This window comes from Hermetia illucens, chromosome 4 (genome assembly GCF_905115235.1).
Source record: "Hermetia illucens chromosome 4, iHerIll2.2.curated.20191125, whole genome shotgun sequence".
Taxonomy (NCBI): domain Eukaryota; kingdom Metazoa; phylum Arthropoda; class Insecta; order Diptera; family Stratiomyidae; genus Hermetia; species Hermetia illucens.
In genome coordinates this window covers 34,075,268-34,090,744 of record NC_051852.1, presented here as the reverse complement: position 1 = coordinate 34,090,744, position 15,477 = coordinate 34,075,268, and the positions used below count along the sequence as shown (strand labels likewise).

At 43.4% G+C, this 15,477-nt stretch overlaps 1 non-coding gene across 1 annotated transcript; it reads right to left on the bottom strand.

The window, feature by feature from the left end:
* Nucleotides 1-547: 547 nt before the first annotated feature.
* Nucleotides 548-618, bottom strand: Trnag-gcc. Its single transcript has one exon. It is a non-coding gene; the product is annotated as a tRNA-Gly (tRNA).
* Nucleotides 619-15,477: the final 14,859 nt, after the last annotated feature.

The following is a 15,477-nucleotide window of genomic DNA, read 5'->3' as shown; positions in this document are numbered from 1 at the left end:
GCGTCTTATGAGAATATAGTCGACTTGCATTTTACTGTTCCCACTATAAGATGTAGGAAGATGAGAGAATCGTTTGATGAACCATGTATTAATAAGTACAAGGACATGGGTGTCCGCAAAATCGATTATACGCTCATCACCCTCATTGCGCGCTCCAAATCCCTTTCCCGCATGGCACCTGTTATCGTCTGCCTTTTCACCCACATGACCATCAAGGTCGCCTTAAGCTCAAAATAACCAAAATAAAATAGAAAAAGTAAAGTGAGAGAGATGGTTCAAAATAATCACCATGTCATTTACTATACACCGACACTTTATAATTGTAAGTCCAACAACATGAAATAAATATTTTGTAATAAAAAATTACCATATTCTGCTCGAAGATGATTATCATATATTAAAGATCAACTTGGGTCAAACTTGTCATCACCGGCGTCAAATATGCATATTCCCGGCGTTCTGTAGCTTTATCTCTACATCTTATTACAACAATAATTTAGGAAAAAGTAAATAATATATTTTCTTGATGGACTTAAAAAGAAATTCATGCATCGGCCGGGAATCGAACCCGGGCCGCCCGCGTGGCAGGCGAGCATTCTACCACTGAACCACCGATGCTCACATAGTTAATAATAAATATAAAAATACTAAAATTCCATCATCACAAAAATTATCGCAAGAAATAACACAAAAATAAATCCTAAAAACTCGACTCAAACCAACCGAACAAACAAAAGACTTGCTAAGCACAGTCTGCCGTATCTTAATCCGCAGATTCACTGCCTAATTTAGCCGTCAATCAATAAAAACAAAACAGCAAAAAACCGTTCAGCTAGTCACCCATGTGCAGAGAACAGTAACAGCAATTAATTTCGGCTTTAATAAGAGTAGCTAACTCAGAGTATCTACTCGCAATTTTGCTGGGTAGTAGAGGCAAATAGAATAAAAACTGTTACTTCCATCATTTTATTCTATGCGAGTTCCCTATATTTCAGGCAGTTAAATATTACATATATTTCACATTCACCTTTCTAAATCATGCTTTCAATTGGGTCTGCTTTGGTTAAATTTGCTTAGTAAAATGTTTATTTGTAACTTCTTAAAGCGAATCCCGAATGTTGTCTTTATGTGGATTAAATACCACGTACACGGCAATCACACTTCGTTTTGCAGTTTGACTTTATTGCGTATAGCAAGGGATAGATTAATTGACCCCTTGACAATCATGAGGAACCAGGACTTTTTACACAAAATGATACAGATTTTCGAATACTTGTATTTTTCATCTATGGAAGGATCTTTTGCTAATCAATAATATTCCAATGAACAGAGAATGGCAAAATTATTAGAGCCACTCACATCTTTTATCTATTTTTAAGTACAAGATAATTTTTCATACTATTATAAATACGTATTATTTGCTTATTAGGGCTAAACGGGTTCGGACAGACAGAGCAAAGTTGCTGAATGGCAACGATCCTTTTTATTTCCTAACCAAGATGATAGCCCTCGATAAGCACTATTCAACCTGGTGGTGAGCTAATGTGAGCGGCGACAACGACGACGACTTGGCATGTCATTGACTTATGATTTGGAAAACGATTCAGAATAGGTTGCACATGAGCTGACAGCTGTGGCATTCTGTTACCTTAACAGACGAGAGTGACATCTCGTGCAAACGGCGTTCAGGTTAGTGATACAGCTGCGTCCCCCTGATAACAACCTTAACAGAGCTGCAAGTACGTTTACACCATTATGTTGGCAGTGCAGGCTCAATTGAGATGGACTGCTGAGTAACGCCTGATCCCGGCTTTGAACACGAATTCCCATAAGGATTTGTGTCAACCCACGCGCGACCTCCCTGCTCGCATGGACAATCATGGGGATCATTTAAGGCGACTGCACTTTCTAATGGAAATAGTGGCTGGCAGTTGCGCCCAAATTAAAATGACAATAACAAATACGACGATACAGCCGGTAATAGCCGACATTTTTAAGAAGGAGCAGCAATACACCACGCTTATCGCTTCTGACAGCTAAAATGGGAGACCCCACTATAAACTCCTTTGTAAGAAGCGCCAGGTTACGACGGTCACCTACTGGAAAGGCAGAAATGCCCACTATCCCAACAGTGACGGCTAATGGAAGTGAAAAAGACAGTGACACTGTAGAGGTTAAGAGTCCTGGCGACCAAAAAGGAGAGACGCCATAGAATTCGAGTTTGGAGAAGGGACCATGAGGAAAGATAGCAAACTCCGAGCTGCGTGTCCCCCTTTGTCGGGAAAAAAGGGTGACGAACTCTCCAATCAGGTGGAAATGCAAGTCATCTCACCGGAGAGGATGGACCTCATCGGAAAGACAAGAGTAGAGGAAGAAAGGCTACTCAAGAAGGGCGGGGTGGTTCTACGAAAAATGAAGGCTATTACCATCGTCCAGCGAAACATCTCTATGAATGTCAAAAATGGCATAATGGAGATGGAAGAACTGCTGGACCTGGGCTCCTAAAAATGACGCCAAACTTGCTTACTTTAAGGCTATACGATCTACTGTGAAGTCAATAATTAGAAAAGCGCGTAAAAGGTACCTATTGAGCGGCGAAGCCGCCCTTGCCCGCGGTAACTTAAAACCCTTTTGGTCTCACGCTTGCAATTCTCGTAATTCAACTCAATCTCTCCCTTCTTCTATCAGCTTCGCTGACTCCACTGCCAACTCCCCACAACAATTCTGCGACCTTCTCTGCACCTATTTCTCTTCAGTGTTTTCTCCCTCGAGCCCTCCACCCTCTACATCTTTCATAACTACAGACTCCTCCGAATCTCTAGCCATTCCTCTCCTTACGCCTTCCTTAGTTGAGTTCCTCATTGGTAACCTTGACCCCAATGTCGGCCCCGATGGGCTTGTAAAATTCTTCCTCCTTAACTGTAGAAAACACATTTCCCTCCCCCTGTGTATAATCTACAAAAAAAGTCTAGCTGAATGCTACTTTCCCCGTCTCTGGAAAGAGGCCCTTATCATTCCTATCCTCAAGAGCGGAGACCCTTCCCTTGCTGTGAACTACCGCCCCATTTCTCTTCTCTCCTCTTGTTCCAAAATCCTAGAAAGATACGTCAACGACTGGTTGACCGCGCATTTCGGTCACCTCATTGTCAAAGAGTAGCATGGTTTCGTGAAACATAAATCAACGGCTTCAAATCTTCTGGTCTTTACCAACTTTGTTGCTAAATGCTTGAATTCACGACAGGAGGTACATGCTATTTATACTGATTTCTCCAAAGTCTTTGACACCGTTGACCATCGCATTCTCCTCTCTAAACTTTCATCGCTAGACTTCCCTCCCTCAGTCATCTCCTGGCTTTCCTCCTATCTCTCATACCGTTCCTGCAAAGTTTCTTTTCATGCTCACTCATCTGGTTCTTTCTCTTCTTCCTCTGGTGTTCCCCAAGGTTCTACACTTGGCCCCCTACTCTTCCTGTTTTTTATCAATGACCTCGCCTCCATTCTCACCTCTCCGTATTTGCTTTACGCAGATGACCTTAAATTATTTGCCTCTGTTTCGTCTCCGTTGGACTGTGCTCTCTTACAGTCCAACCTTGATAATTTAGCCCGTGGGTGTTCGGTCAACAAGCTAACACTGAATGTCAACAAATGCCACTGGATGCGCTATTCCCTTAAACGCTCCCCATCATCCTTTTCCTATTCTCTCATTGGACAACCTCTTTCACTACTGACCTCCTTCAAACACCTGGGTGTAATATTCGATGATAAACTTCGTTTCAATTCCCACTTCGTTGACATCATTAATAGAGCTTCCAAAATGTTTGGTTTTATCCTACGTTCCTCCTCCGACTTTACCTCAATCCAACCCTCCTTAACACTCTTCAATTCTTGTCAGAAACATCCTTGAATATTGCTGTGTAGTCTGGTCCCCCTACCGCATCCGTGACGGCGGCGCTCTTGAAGCTGTACAACGCAAATTCACCCGAACTCTCTCTTACAAAAAGAACCACGGGTTGATTATCCGTCACGACTCCGCACCCTCAATCTCCCCTCCCTACAGCAACGCTGTATGTTCCTTGATATGTGTACTCTTTTCAAACTCTGCAATGGTCTGATGGACTGCTCCGCCAACTTGGATATTACTTTCCGTATCGCCTCGTCGTCTAGCACACGTAATGCGGACATTTTTGATGTACCCTTCGCCGAGCTCGAGATTTACTTTCACTCTCCAATCCCGAGGTTTTGCCGGTCCTACAATGCCTTCCAGCTTGGGTCCGTTGACTCTATGTCCCTCTCTAGCTTTAAGCGCAAAATATGCCATTTACTTGCTTCTCCCTCTGAGGACAATATGTAATAAGAAATTTGCTTTCTGTGTATTGTCCTCATTAAATAAATAAATAAATGTCTCTCCAATCGGCAAATCTTAGCCTGTTTGAATATTTTTAGCATTTACCGCCGACTTCGACTTCTCCCAAAAAATAATTTCCGGAAGACATTGTAGAAAGCTGGAAACGAAATTCTCCCTGATGTGATTGCCTTTCAACTTCGATTCATCGCTGCCATACAAGTGTAATTGCATAGATAACATGAAAATTGAAATGGAAGTTCAAATTTGGTTACCTAAGTGTGCTTATATATAACTAGCATTTAGAACCTTTCAGCCAACAGTGACCATGATCGCTCTTCACTTAACATTTCTCTGATATGTTGCAATTTCACTCTTTCTTTGTCCCTATATATACTCTCTGACTTTTGACACTCATAAACTTGCAGCATTTGGAATGTTTACTCAGGGTCGGTTTACGAAGCATACCGACCTTTCTAACCCTGATATGTGCGCTGGGTACCCAAAATCAGATATGCTCTATTCTATCGACCCATAGAACTTATTGGAGACACTTCCAAGTAACCTTGCCAACACTACAAATGAAGGACCCCATTTTGAAAATTTTGGTTAAAATTCCATTTCTCTCAGTCCTCCTGAGGCTGTAGGCTATTCTGCAGACGTTTTGTAATATTATTTTAGAGAAAATTTTTTAACGATCAGAAATGAAATTCTTCCCTTCTTGAATCTCTGCTATTGATGCAATTACTCCCAATATAGCAGCCATAACTACTGCGAAAACAGTAGGGGTAGACCTTGGTATAAAGCACTTTAAAATGTTCACCGAGACTTGTACCTTTTTACACGTGTTACCGTTAAGCAAAAATTTTGCGACAACCACCGAGATTATTAGCTTGCCCTCATCTTCCATCAAACGTTCAACACCCGTCCTTTGGATTCCTTTGTACATCGCCATATATGATTCTCCAGTAGCCTCCTTGTCCTCATTCGCAAAAAGTTTTCTGTTTTCTGTTGTACTGTCTGCTGGAAACCTACTTGGCTTCACAATGTCTGGTTTCCATGAATTCATTTTCAGAAATCGGTTTCTAACCAGTTGCGTCACTATCACCACTTTCGCGTTTCCTTTTCTTTAAATTTTTCTTCTTTCCTTCTTTTAAATTTTTCGAGGAACATGACTAGACTTTATAAATCCGTGACTTAATTGCTCAAAATCGCGGATGGATTCGAAAATAGTAACTTCTTACTTATATTATACACATTTGGATACTAAATACAGCAGTAATAAAGATGACCATTCGTCAAAATCGGTTAGGTTATTTCTAGAGGACGCCTCCCTCGACGATTACCTACCTTGTCGTCGTGAGATAGCTCAGTAAGGAAGATACTTCAGGAAACGGGAGGTGACACCTGAAGCCAAGGGGTAATCACAACCCCAAGGTGTGACTACCGTGCCGAGGGCTGAATGGTCACAGCGGTTAAGATGTGATCGTAAATGGTGAACTCTGGGTACCAGGCCAGTTTCAAATAGCCTTGTCACGGCAAAAAAGAGCTCCGCCGAGATCGACCTACTTTCCCCGATAAAACTGAGGTCATGGTAGCCAAAGAAGCAAAAACATAAACCCGTTAAGCAAACACAATAAAACTTCGATCGTGACGATCCAATTCTGAGTGAAGGGGCAACCCTAAGTTCATCGATGGAGAACCTGAGTCAGATTTGGCAAAACAGAGGAGAATGGCAAGGATGCTCCTCAATCGTGCTCTGAAATGTGATTCAGGCGCTAGCTGCAAATACTATAAAGAGGCACAGAAGGCTCTAAAGAAGAGCATAAGATCGGTTAAACGATCATCATGGAGACGCTTTTGCGAAGAGATTAACTCTCTTGAGGCAACCTCAAAGCTGAGCGGATTCTGGTTAAAGAACGTAGCCAGAAACTGGGTTATTTACGTTTACAGAACGGGAGGTACACAGAAAGCGATGAAGAAACTGCAAACTATTTGCTTGAAGTACACTTCCCAGGCAACATCCAAAATCTAACCCATCAGTCTAACGTCCTTTCTACTAAAAGAACTAGAAAGACTAGTAGATCGGTTCATAAGGGATACACACATTCCTAAGTGGCCACTTCACCATAAGCAAAACGCCTACCAGAAAGGCAAATCCACGGAGGCAGCACTCCATGAACTTACGGTAAAAATTGAAAAGGCGATGTTCAAAAAACAGCACGCCTTAAGCGCATTCATGGACATGGAAGGTGCCTCCATTATGCCTCATTTGCGGCAATTCGTGATGCGAGAAGACAGCATGGAATCGAACCGCTGCTATTGAGTTGGATCCTTCACATGTTAGAGTGGAGAAAAATCTATATATCGGTCGACCAGAAGTTTATTGAAGTAGGATGGGAGAGGTTCTCTCTCTACTGTCATGGCTCTTGGTAATGGATACCCTGCTGTGGCTCCTGGAGGACAAAAAAGTCTTCGTGCAAGCACCCAATGACAAGTATAGGCTCGATACCATTGTGGCGTGGAAAGGCGGCCAATCACACCGTCATGCGTCTATCTGAAAATTCCTTGGCAAATATCCAGTAGCCCTGATACCGACTGATAATATGGTTTCCAGATTCGTCTTTGAAAAGACATACACTGTCGTAATCACCGAAAGAGAAAAATGGTCGACAAATAGCCATTAGTATTTTCATATTACAGACTTCATAATCTTCACCGACGGGTCATGGAGGTCATGGAGGGTGGATCGGGCGCAGGGGTGTTCTCGGAGAATCCGATTATAGAACTGGCTTGAACGCTCGGAAAAATGAAGACCATATTCCAGATATATGCCATTTCATTGGCAGCAGCAAAATGTCTGCGTCGCACCATTCGAATCTCTTCCGACAGTCGGGCGGCATTATCAGCACTAACTAGCAACAACATATCAAACCAGTTAGTGTGGAGTTGTCATCAGGTGCTGCTGAAACTTGGCCGACTGAACGAGACACCTTGGCAAGGTTTTCTTCAATGAAGAATCTGCACACTATCTGCCTCTGGAGAATGTCTCAGTTTCGTTAAAGCTTGCGAACACCGTAGGCGGGAAACCATTGAATAGGCGATTTACGGGGATAGTACAATGGGCCTAATAATGGCCTGAGTGCTCAGAGCTGCGGCTCCCCCCAGCAAACAAAACTAACTATCTAGAGGACGCTCTTCCATTTCATGGCTGAAATTTCGAATTATGTACGTAATGATGCAGTATTTACTTTTATACGGTTGTACTTCAACCCTTGGTGGGGTATAGCGCATCAACCACACCTACGCGCCATCAGCCGGAGTTACCTGAAATGCGCTTCAGCTCCCCCACGACTTCCCGAGACATTCGCATTTCTCCTCAACTGTTCCATGACAAGTGCCGTTGTGGCGACTCCTTCGGCGGCCTTCTTGGGAGAGTGGATTCCACTGCATGGCGTAGCCTACAATGCAATTGTCGGTTCTCCTTCGTGTGTGAATTATTCACTGCCACCTTCGTCTTCCGACCACATGGCGTACGAGTGCCAGGCGTGTGCGCCGACTAAGTTCTCCGTTTGAGACAGTGTCATGCCAGAGTACTTCTATAATACGACATAGACAGGCATTGGCGATAAAAATTGATCAACCCCTATCAACCTCTTCGATGTTCTGCCCATTAATATAGATAAGGAGAGCGCCATGACCCGTCAGACTGAGAATCTTGGTTTTGTTGGTATTTATCTTGAATTCAAGTCTATGCTCATGTTCCGGTGAGAGAGTGAACATATATCGTCAGCGCAGTTGAGACGTTCGAGGAAAGATAATCGTCTATTGAATTTCTCCATGTCCTTCGGACAAGCCAGCATGAAGAACGTCACCGAGAACAGGCAAAAATAATATCGGTGATAAGACGTAACCCTGGCGTAACCTCAAAATCCTCCGAAATTTTACCTCGGAGCAGCGCTTCATCTTTTGCGCCATCATATGTCGCTCTGATAATGACTATTAGTTTCTCCGAAGTGCCTCACCTGCGTTAAGCACTCCAGATACACTCGCTCTTCACGATATCGAAAGCTTTCTCGATAGCAGGTGCAGCTAGGACCTACACTCCGCACACTGTTCTAAAATCATCCGTAGGATGTGGATGTGGTCGATTCAGGATGATCCCGAGCACAAATCGACCAGCTTTCTGTCGATCAAGTTTTCGAGATGTTCTTTAATACGATACAGGATTATTGTGGCTAATATCTGTGCGGAGAAGGGAGCACGCAGGTACCCCGTCAATTGTCACACTCCAAGCGGGTCCCCTTCTTTGGAATCTTAACGATCATCCCCTCTCTGGGAAAGGTCTCGGATTCCCAAGATTTCCGTACCAGAAGGACCGTGCGCCTATAAATAACTCTGCCAGGAGACCGTCAAACCCAGCGACTTTATTCCGTTTGAGTGCAATTATGGTCAAATGATTTCTCTTCTGTTTGGAGGAACAGTCCGTATTCGCATGTTACGGTGACTAGCCATTTGACTCACAAGAGTAGGAACGTCACCGGATTTGAGACGGTTAAAAACCGCGGTAAAGTGTTCTTTCCGCCTGTTGAGTAGTTTATCATCGTGGATGAGAAGTCGACCGTTGCCACATGCAAACTCTTTCGTGATTCGGTATGCACTCCTGAAATTGTTGCGTTCTGCGGCATCTTCCGCTTTCTTGATCAGCGCAATAGCAAATTTTCTCATGTCACAGCGCATACTACGATAAACTTTTCGGGATTTGGCTCGGTATCGGAGTTCGAGCGCGTCACACTCCCAACGCTAGCAATAGTTAGTAGAGCATTCAACTCCTTCCGTTCGTCGATCCGCTTCCGAAGTTAGGCAGGTCTGGCCTGCAGTTTACTTTGTATCTAGAGAATACTTTTTCATCCATGACAAGAACTAACTAGCATATGATGAAGCAGTAGCTCGAGATCTAGTTCTATAATTTGATGCAAACCTTTTTGGTTTTATTGATATCATCAATGGTGATGAGAGTGAGAGTGAAATTACCCAGAGAAACATTTCCACGTCATGGGTAATCAGGATTCTAATTAAATTTCCCCTTCGAGAAAAATTCAATACAGCTTTAAATCGAAAGTCTATTCCATGAACGAGTCCCTGGTGCACAGTACTTACCCGCAGCATTTAATCTTTGAAGTATGGGCACAGGTGAAAACTTGGTCTATCTAAACACCCAGAATAAGCAATTTTGCCATCTGCTTTGAAGCTAATGAATGAAAAACGCCTCCTCTCCAGGTTGCTGCGAAAGCAAATGGAAGGTAATTTAGCCTCATGTTTTCTAGTTTACAAAATCTTTTTCGTGCCATTTTCATTTAATCACTCATTCATTTCGCTTTTGATCGAGCGTCCCAGTAATGACGGCAATTCACCTTTCAAACACTACATTTAATTTGCTGGAACGTTCCGTCAGCCCATTAAAGTCTAATATTATTCTCAGCTCATTAGGTTTTTCCATGGCGCATTGGCTGCTTTAAGGATCCTTCAAGGATCCATACGTAACAAGTTAAGTGAAGCACTTGACCCTCATCGCCCTCACATCGACACCGCCATCATCATCGCCGACATCGCACCCACCAGCCAACATTACAACCGTCACTTTCACCGTTCGGCAGTGAAAGTAACTGCAAATGCGCCCCACTGGCACAGCTTCGCCACGTCTAGGTTGCCGGTGCCCGCGGTGATGGCGGCAAGTACTTAAATTCTTTAACGTAAGCTCATATAATGGTCTCAAAAGAATTCTTTTCTCCGAAAATTTCTTCTCATTTTATTCTTTTCATTTTTCCATATCGTTTACGAGCGTCAAACGTTTAATGTGTACGAGGCTCAGGGAAAGTGAGCAAGTACGTCGGAGGGAAATTCTGTTTGGTTTTCCACATAAAAGAGGGATGGGGGCGTATATAAATTCTTTTCAAAACGATTTTATGAGATAATGGCAAACATTTTTCGAATAACATTTTAAATGTGGAAAAGTCATCAAACGAGAGTATAATAGTTGTTAAAATTTTAATTAGACTCGTGAGATTTATGCCGATAGCATGTAAGTAATTCATGGGTGTGTGTATTGAGGGTGAACGACAGAAGCGGCAGAATGCTGGGAAGATATTTCAGGAATTCCGATCAGGAAAAACAGATCAAAGTATGCATATTTTCGGATATTCCATGCGCCCCTGAGCGATTCCTGTGGGTAGTGGAGCAGATATCCGAATTTTATTAGATTTTATCATTTCCCCTTGAATATATCAAATATCATAATGCGAAGAAATGTATCTGAAAATTAAAGTTGTTGTTAAGGCGGAATTATAATTCCGGCCAATTATTGAAAGGAAAAGTAGGATTGAACATCATACCATCGTTGGGAGTATCTCTTCAAAAATACATGAGAACTTCATTCTTTTTAGTGTCCGTCCAAGTATTTCTACCCGAAAACGACAAAAAATTAATGAAGCCATTTATACAAAGGACATCATGTCCCCAGCTGTTATATATATTCAGCTAATTAGATCATTAGCTTTCCACGGTTTCCTCGGGCGCAGCTGTGCTTCCTTTCCACTTTCACGTACAACCAGCTACTCGTCCGGATAATTGTGATAAATGTTTACCTTTTTCTGCTACTTTTCATCCGTTTTTCCGTGCTAAGCAAAAAAGAACGTTGACCCGTAGGGTTTCCTAGACTACGATCCATGCGAGGAGGTCCTTCTGTTTAGTTTTATTGCACATAAACATAGAAATCAATCCCAGTGAACGATGGAATCATGTGAAAATGCTTTTGTGTACATTAGAAATCAAAATCAGGATACAGTGGACTTGATTTAGGGCTTTTTTCCTGGCATAAGTGGAGCCCCTAGAATTGACGGGAATCGAATTGAATTTCTGCTGAGTGCAAATGAACATGTTCCAGAATGTTCTCTCCTTTTTGATACATTGTTTGTTTATGATACACAAACTTCAGTTGCTACGAATACTATAAACAATATACAACAAAAGTAATTGAGTTAATGACTATGATGTAATGTGTGCTGCAAAACTTGCCGGACGGCAATTAGTGGAAATTATTGCTCGTAAAATTTCCTACTGCGGACAGCGTCAATGGAAAATTAGTTGCTACTGACCTGTTTTGCCCGTTGGAAATACGTCTTTCCTTGGCAAAATGACGTATGATGAGGGGGTAAGAGAAGGGTCGAAAAAATGAAATTAGTGAAAATAATTTTTGCCCGACGGAAACTTTATGGAAGAATAATAACAAATTAATTAGAGTAATATATTCGTTTTTACGGGACATAAGTCATCTGTTCCCATTCTGAATTAAATGAAACTGGAAACGAGTTCATATGGAAACCTTTAGAGTGTCATCTTTCTGACCGATTTGTATTATACTAATGATTAACCTCCCCCTTGGACACCACCTTGTCGTGGTGGGGGAGCTTGGGGTAGTTTACCTATACACTAAGAGTGCCCACAAACACATGAAGATGGAAACAAAGGATTATAACTCTCCAAGTGGTAAGAAGTCACATACTTCGAATCCACCCGCGACTCTGAGATATCAGGTCGTGGCTGAGACACAGATTTCGGAGGCATTACCTAATTCATGTTCCCCCACGGAGAAATCTGTGGAAGACAGGCTCTCCACTCCAGTGGAAAACCCACACTCAGTGTCTACGGCGCGATCAGCCAGAAAGGATAGTACAGCAACTCCCTTAATGAGAGGAACTGGAAATCTGACTACGGCCGGTTGGTCGGTGGCACTGTTATCTAACTCTTCAAAAATACGTGGGAGGAAGGCTCGGCAGAAGGAAACTTCAGCCGCAAAAGAGAAGGAATACAGTCTTGCCTGTCAGAACCCTCTCCTCCGCCTGTACCCGGAAAAATGGAAGAAAGGGAAGCTGGTAATGTGGACGCAACTGGTCTAACGGCGGTATGCGAAAATATAATAGATCCATGCAGCCTGGACACCGTGAACCTGGGAGGGCTTCTAGCCGACGACAACGGAAGGCACTGCGAAAGAAGGCGATGTTTCTTGGGAATGAGGACATGGACGTTGCTACACCACCCAGTGTGGCGATATCCAGAGAAATCGGACGCTAGAATGCAGAGCTGCCGGTGGAAGGCGAGGACAAGCTGGTAAACCCGGAGAAATCCACACTGAACGCAGCAGACTTTTCAGTTAGCGGTGGTTTTTATATTAAACTGCACTTATGGCTACAAACAGAAGAGTTAGTCAAATCAACCTGCAGCATGCCAAAGCTTTTTCCTATCTACTAGCGGCAAAGCTGGCAAAGTTGCAGGACTGTCCTTATATATTTCTGGTTCAAAAGCCATGGGTTCGTTTTAACAGAATCTGGGGTATTTGATCAGTCAAGGGAACCAGGATCTTCTTCGATGAAAGGTCCTCGAGACAGAGGGCCTGCGTTCTGATGTAAAAATTGTTAGAAGCAACCATGCAGAGAAAATTTTGTTAACAGGATCTGTTGCGGTCAACTTACAATACCAGGTTAATGGTAGGAGGAAAAACGTTATAGTTGCCTCCACCTACTTACCCTATGATTCTTTGTGCCCTCCGCTTACGCAAGAATTAAGGGATCTGGTAGTGAATGCAGAATTAAGTGGCATTGAACTTTTAATAGGTTCTGATGCGAACGCTCAGCATATTTGTTGGGGCAGTAGCAAATGCAATCCTAGAGGAGAGAAGCTGTTTGATTTTATCACTTCAGCTGGTCTGATGACCGTGAACGTAAGGTGCGCCCCTATGTTAGTGGGGCCAAGAAGAAGTGAAGTAATTGACCTAACAATCTGCACTTCAAAGTTGTTAGAGTTGATTACACACCGATACCTAGAATTCAATCTGACTATTGCGAGCGACCAGCCTGCAATACAAAGACGGAACCCTAGGAAAACGGATTGGACAAAGTTCGATGAACTTCATGGCAATAAAGTACAGTTCCCTAGGCGATTAAGGACTCCTTTGGCGCTGGAAGCTGAATTGAAAACTCTGAACTGCACACTTTTAGAATGTCATGAAGAGGCTTGTCCTATTTCCCGAGGCCAAAGCGGTAAAACTCAGGAAATCAATCAGACGACTTCTGAACCGGGCTTGCAAAAGTAATAAGAACGAAGACTGGTTAAATTTCAGAAACTCACACCGTGAATATAAGAGGCTCGTTAGGTGTTCGAAACGAGACTCCTTTAGAGCCTACTGTGAGGAAATGGAAGGCGAAAGAGAGATTTCAAGGCTGTGGAGAGTACTCAAAAGGAATAAGCCGGTCGGTAAGTTGTACTCTCTTAGAAAGTCCGACAGTACTTTCACGAGCTCCAGACTGGATTCAGTACAGACTCTCCTGGAAGTGCACCACCCGGGAGAACGGGTGAGACAAGTGGCAGGGTGAGAGTTGACGGTTCTTGTAACCCCTTCAACACGCAAGTGCTGCAAGGAGAACTGGAATACTGCGTAAGCGGTTGTTACCCATGAACAGGTGAGGGCTGCCATACTGTCCTTTGAACATTTCAAAGCACCTGGCATGGATGGCATCTATCCAGCAATGCTAAAGGAGGGTATACAGCACTTAGATCGACCTCTAAAAAATATTTCTCGAGGCAAAAGGTTAAGGTAGTCTTCATACTGAAACCTGGGAAAGATGACTATTCTAATCCAAAGAACTTCAGACAGATCAGCTTGACTTCATTCTTGCTGAAAGGTTTGGAGAGACTGGTGGAGCGTCACATTCGTGGAAACGCACTTAGGTCGCACCCACTCAATGAAAACCAACATGCTTACCAGCGTGGAAAGTCCTGTGAGTCTGCTCTTCATTCTTTGGTCACAAAGATAGGCAATGCAACTTTGAATGGTGAGTACGCGATGGGGGTGTTTGTGGACATTGAAGGGGCTTTTGACTGTGCGCCTTTTCAAAAACTTTGTGATGACGCCAGAGCGCATGGTGTTGATGATGCTTTAATTAAGTGGATCCATGCTATGCTAACGCAAAGATTGTTGTGCGCTGAGGTAGGGGTCGATCGCTACCTGACTACGGAAGCAACGAAGGGCTGCCCCCAAGGTTTTCACCGTAAACTAGCCGCACTGCAAAGAACTGTTTGTCTGGGTATCACTGGAGCCATGAGCACGACATCCGGCGCAGCTCTGAATGCACTACTCAATTTGCAGCCTCTGGATATATTTATTCAAAGCACTGCAATGAGAGCAGCTCATAGGCTAATTCGATTAGATCTATGGATAAACAACGGATGTGGGGGGCACAGAGCATTGGAAGAGTTACAGGGAGGACTGAATCCAGTTCTTACAATGCCTTCCGATTCTCGTGTCCCCATACATATGTTTGGTAGAAGATATGTAGTTACCCTGAAGAGTAGAGAGGACTGGGAAGACCCAGAGGAATGCATGGCGGGATATACGGAAGTCTTCTACACTGATGACTCAAAAACAGAAGAGGGTTCTGGAGCCGGAGTCTACCTCTCGAATAAAAACAGGAAGTGGGCTTTTCCTTCGGGACAATATGCAACGGTTTTTCAAGCCGAAGTTTATGCGATCCTAAGGGTGGCAAACTGGGTGATTGACGAGCGGTTGAAGGGCAGGCGCATCGCAATCTGCAGTGACAGTCAAGCTCACTGAGGGCTTTGAGCAGTCCTTTGATCACCTCGAAAATCGTTCAGGAATGCAGAAACCGTTTGAACTCTATGTTTAGATTCAATACGGTGGAACTACTCTGGGTATTTGGTCACTGTGGCATAGAGGGAAATGAAATCTCGGACGCTTTAGCGAAAGAGGGGTCAATCTCCGTATGCAGGGACCGGAGCCAGCAATTGGGGTATCAGTAGCATTGGCTAAATCTGTTTTCAAAAACTGGGAACAAGTTTCCCATAATGGCAGGTGGCAGAGCCTGAATGCTGCTCGATACACCAAACTTTTCCTGGCAGAACCCAACATACGTACCGCAAAGTTTATCCTGTCGAAAAACAGGAGGACCTGCAGGTGTATTGTGGGCATTCTAACAGGCCATAAATCACTAGCTGGGCATATGTTCAGAATAGGAATTACCGAAGATGATACGTGTCCCTCCTGTAATGAGGAAGCGGAATCC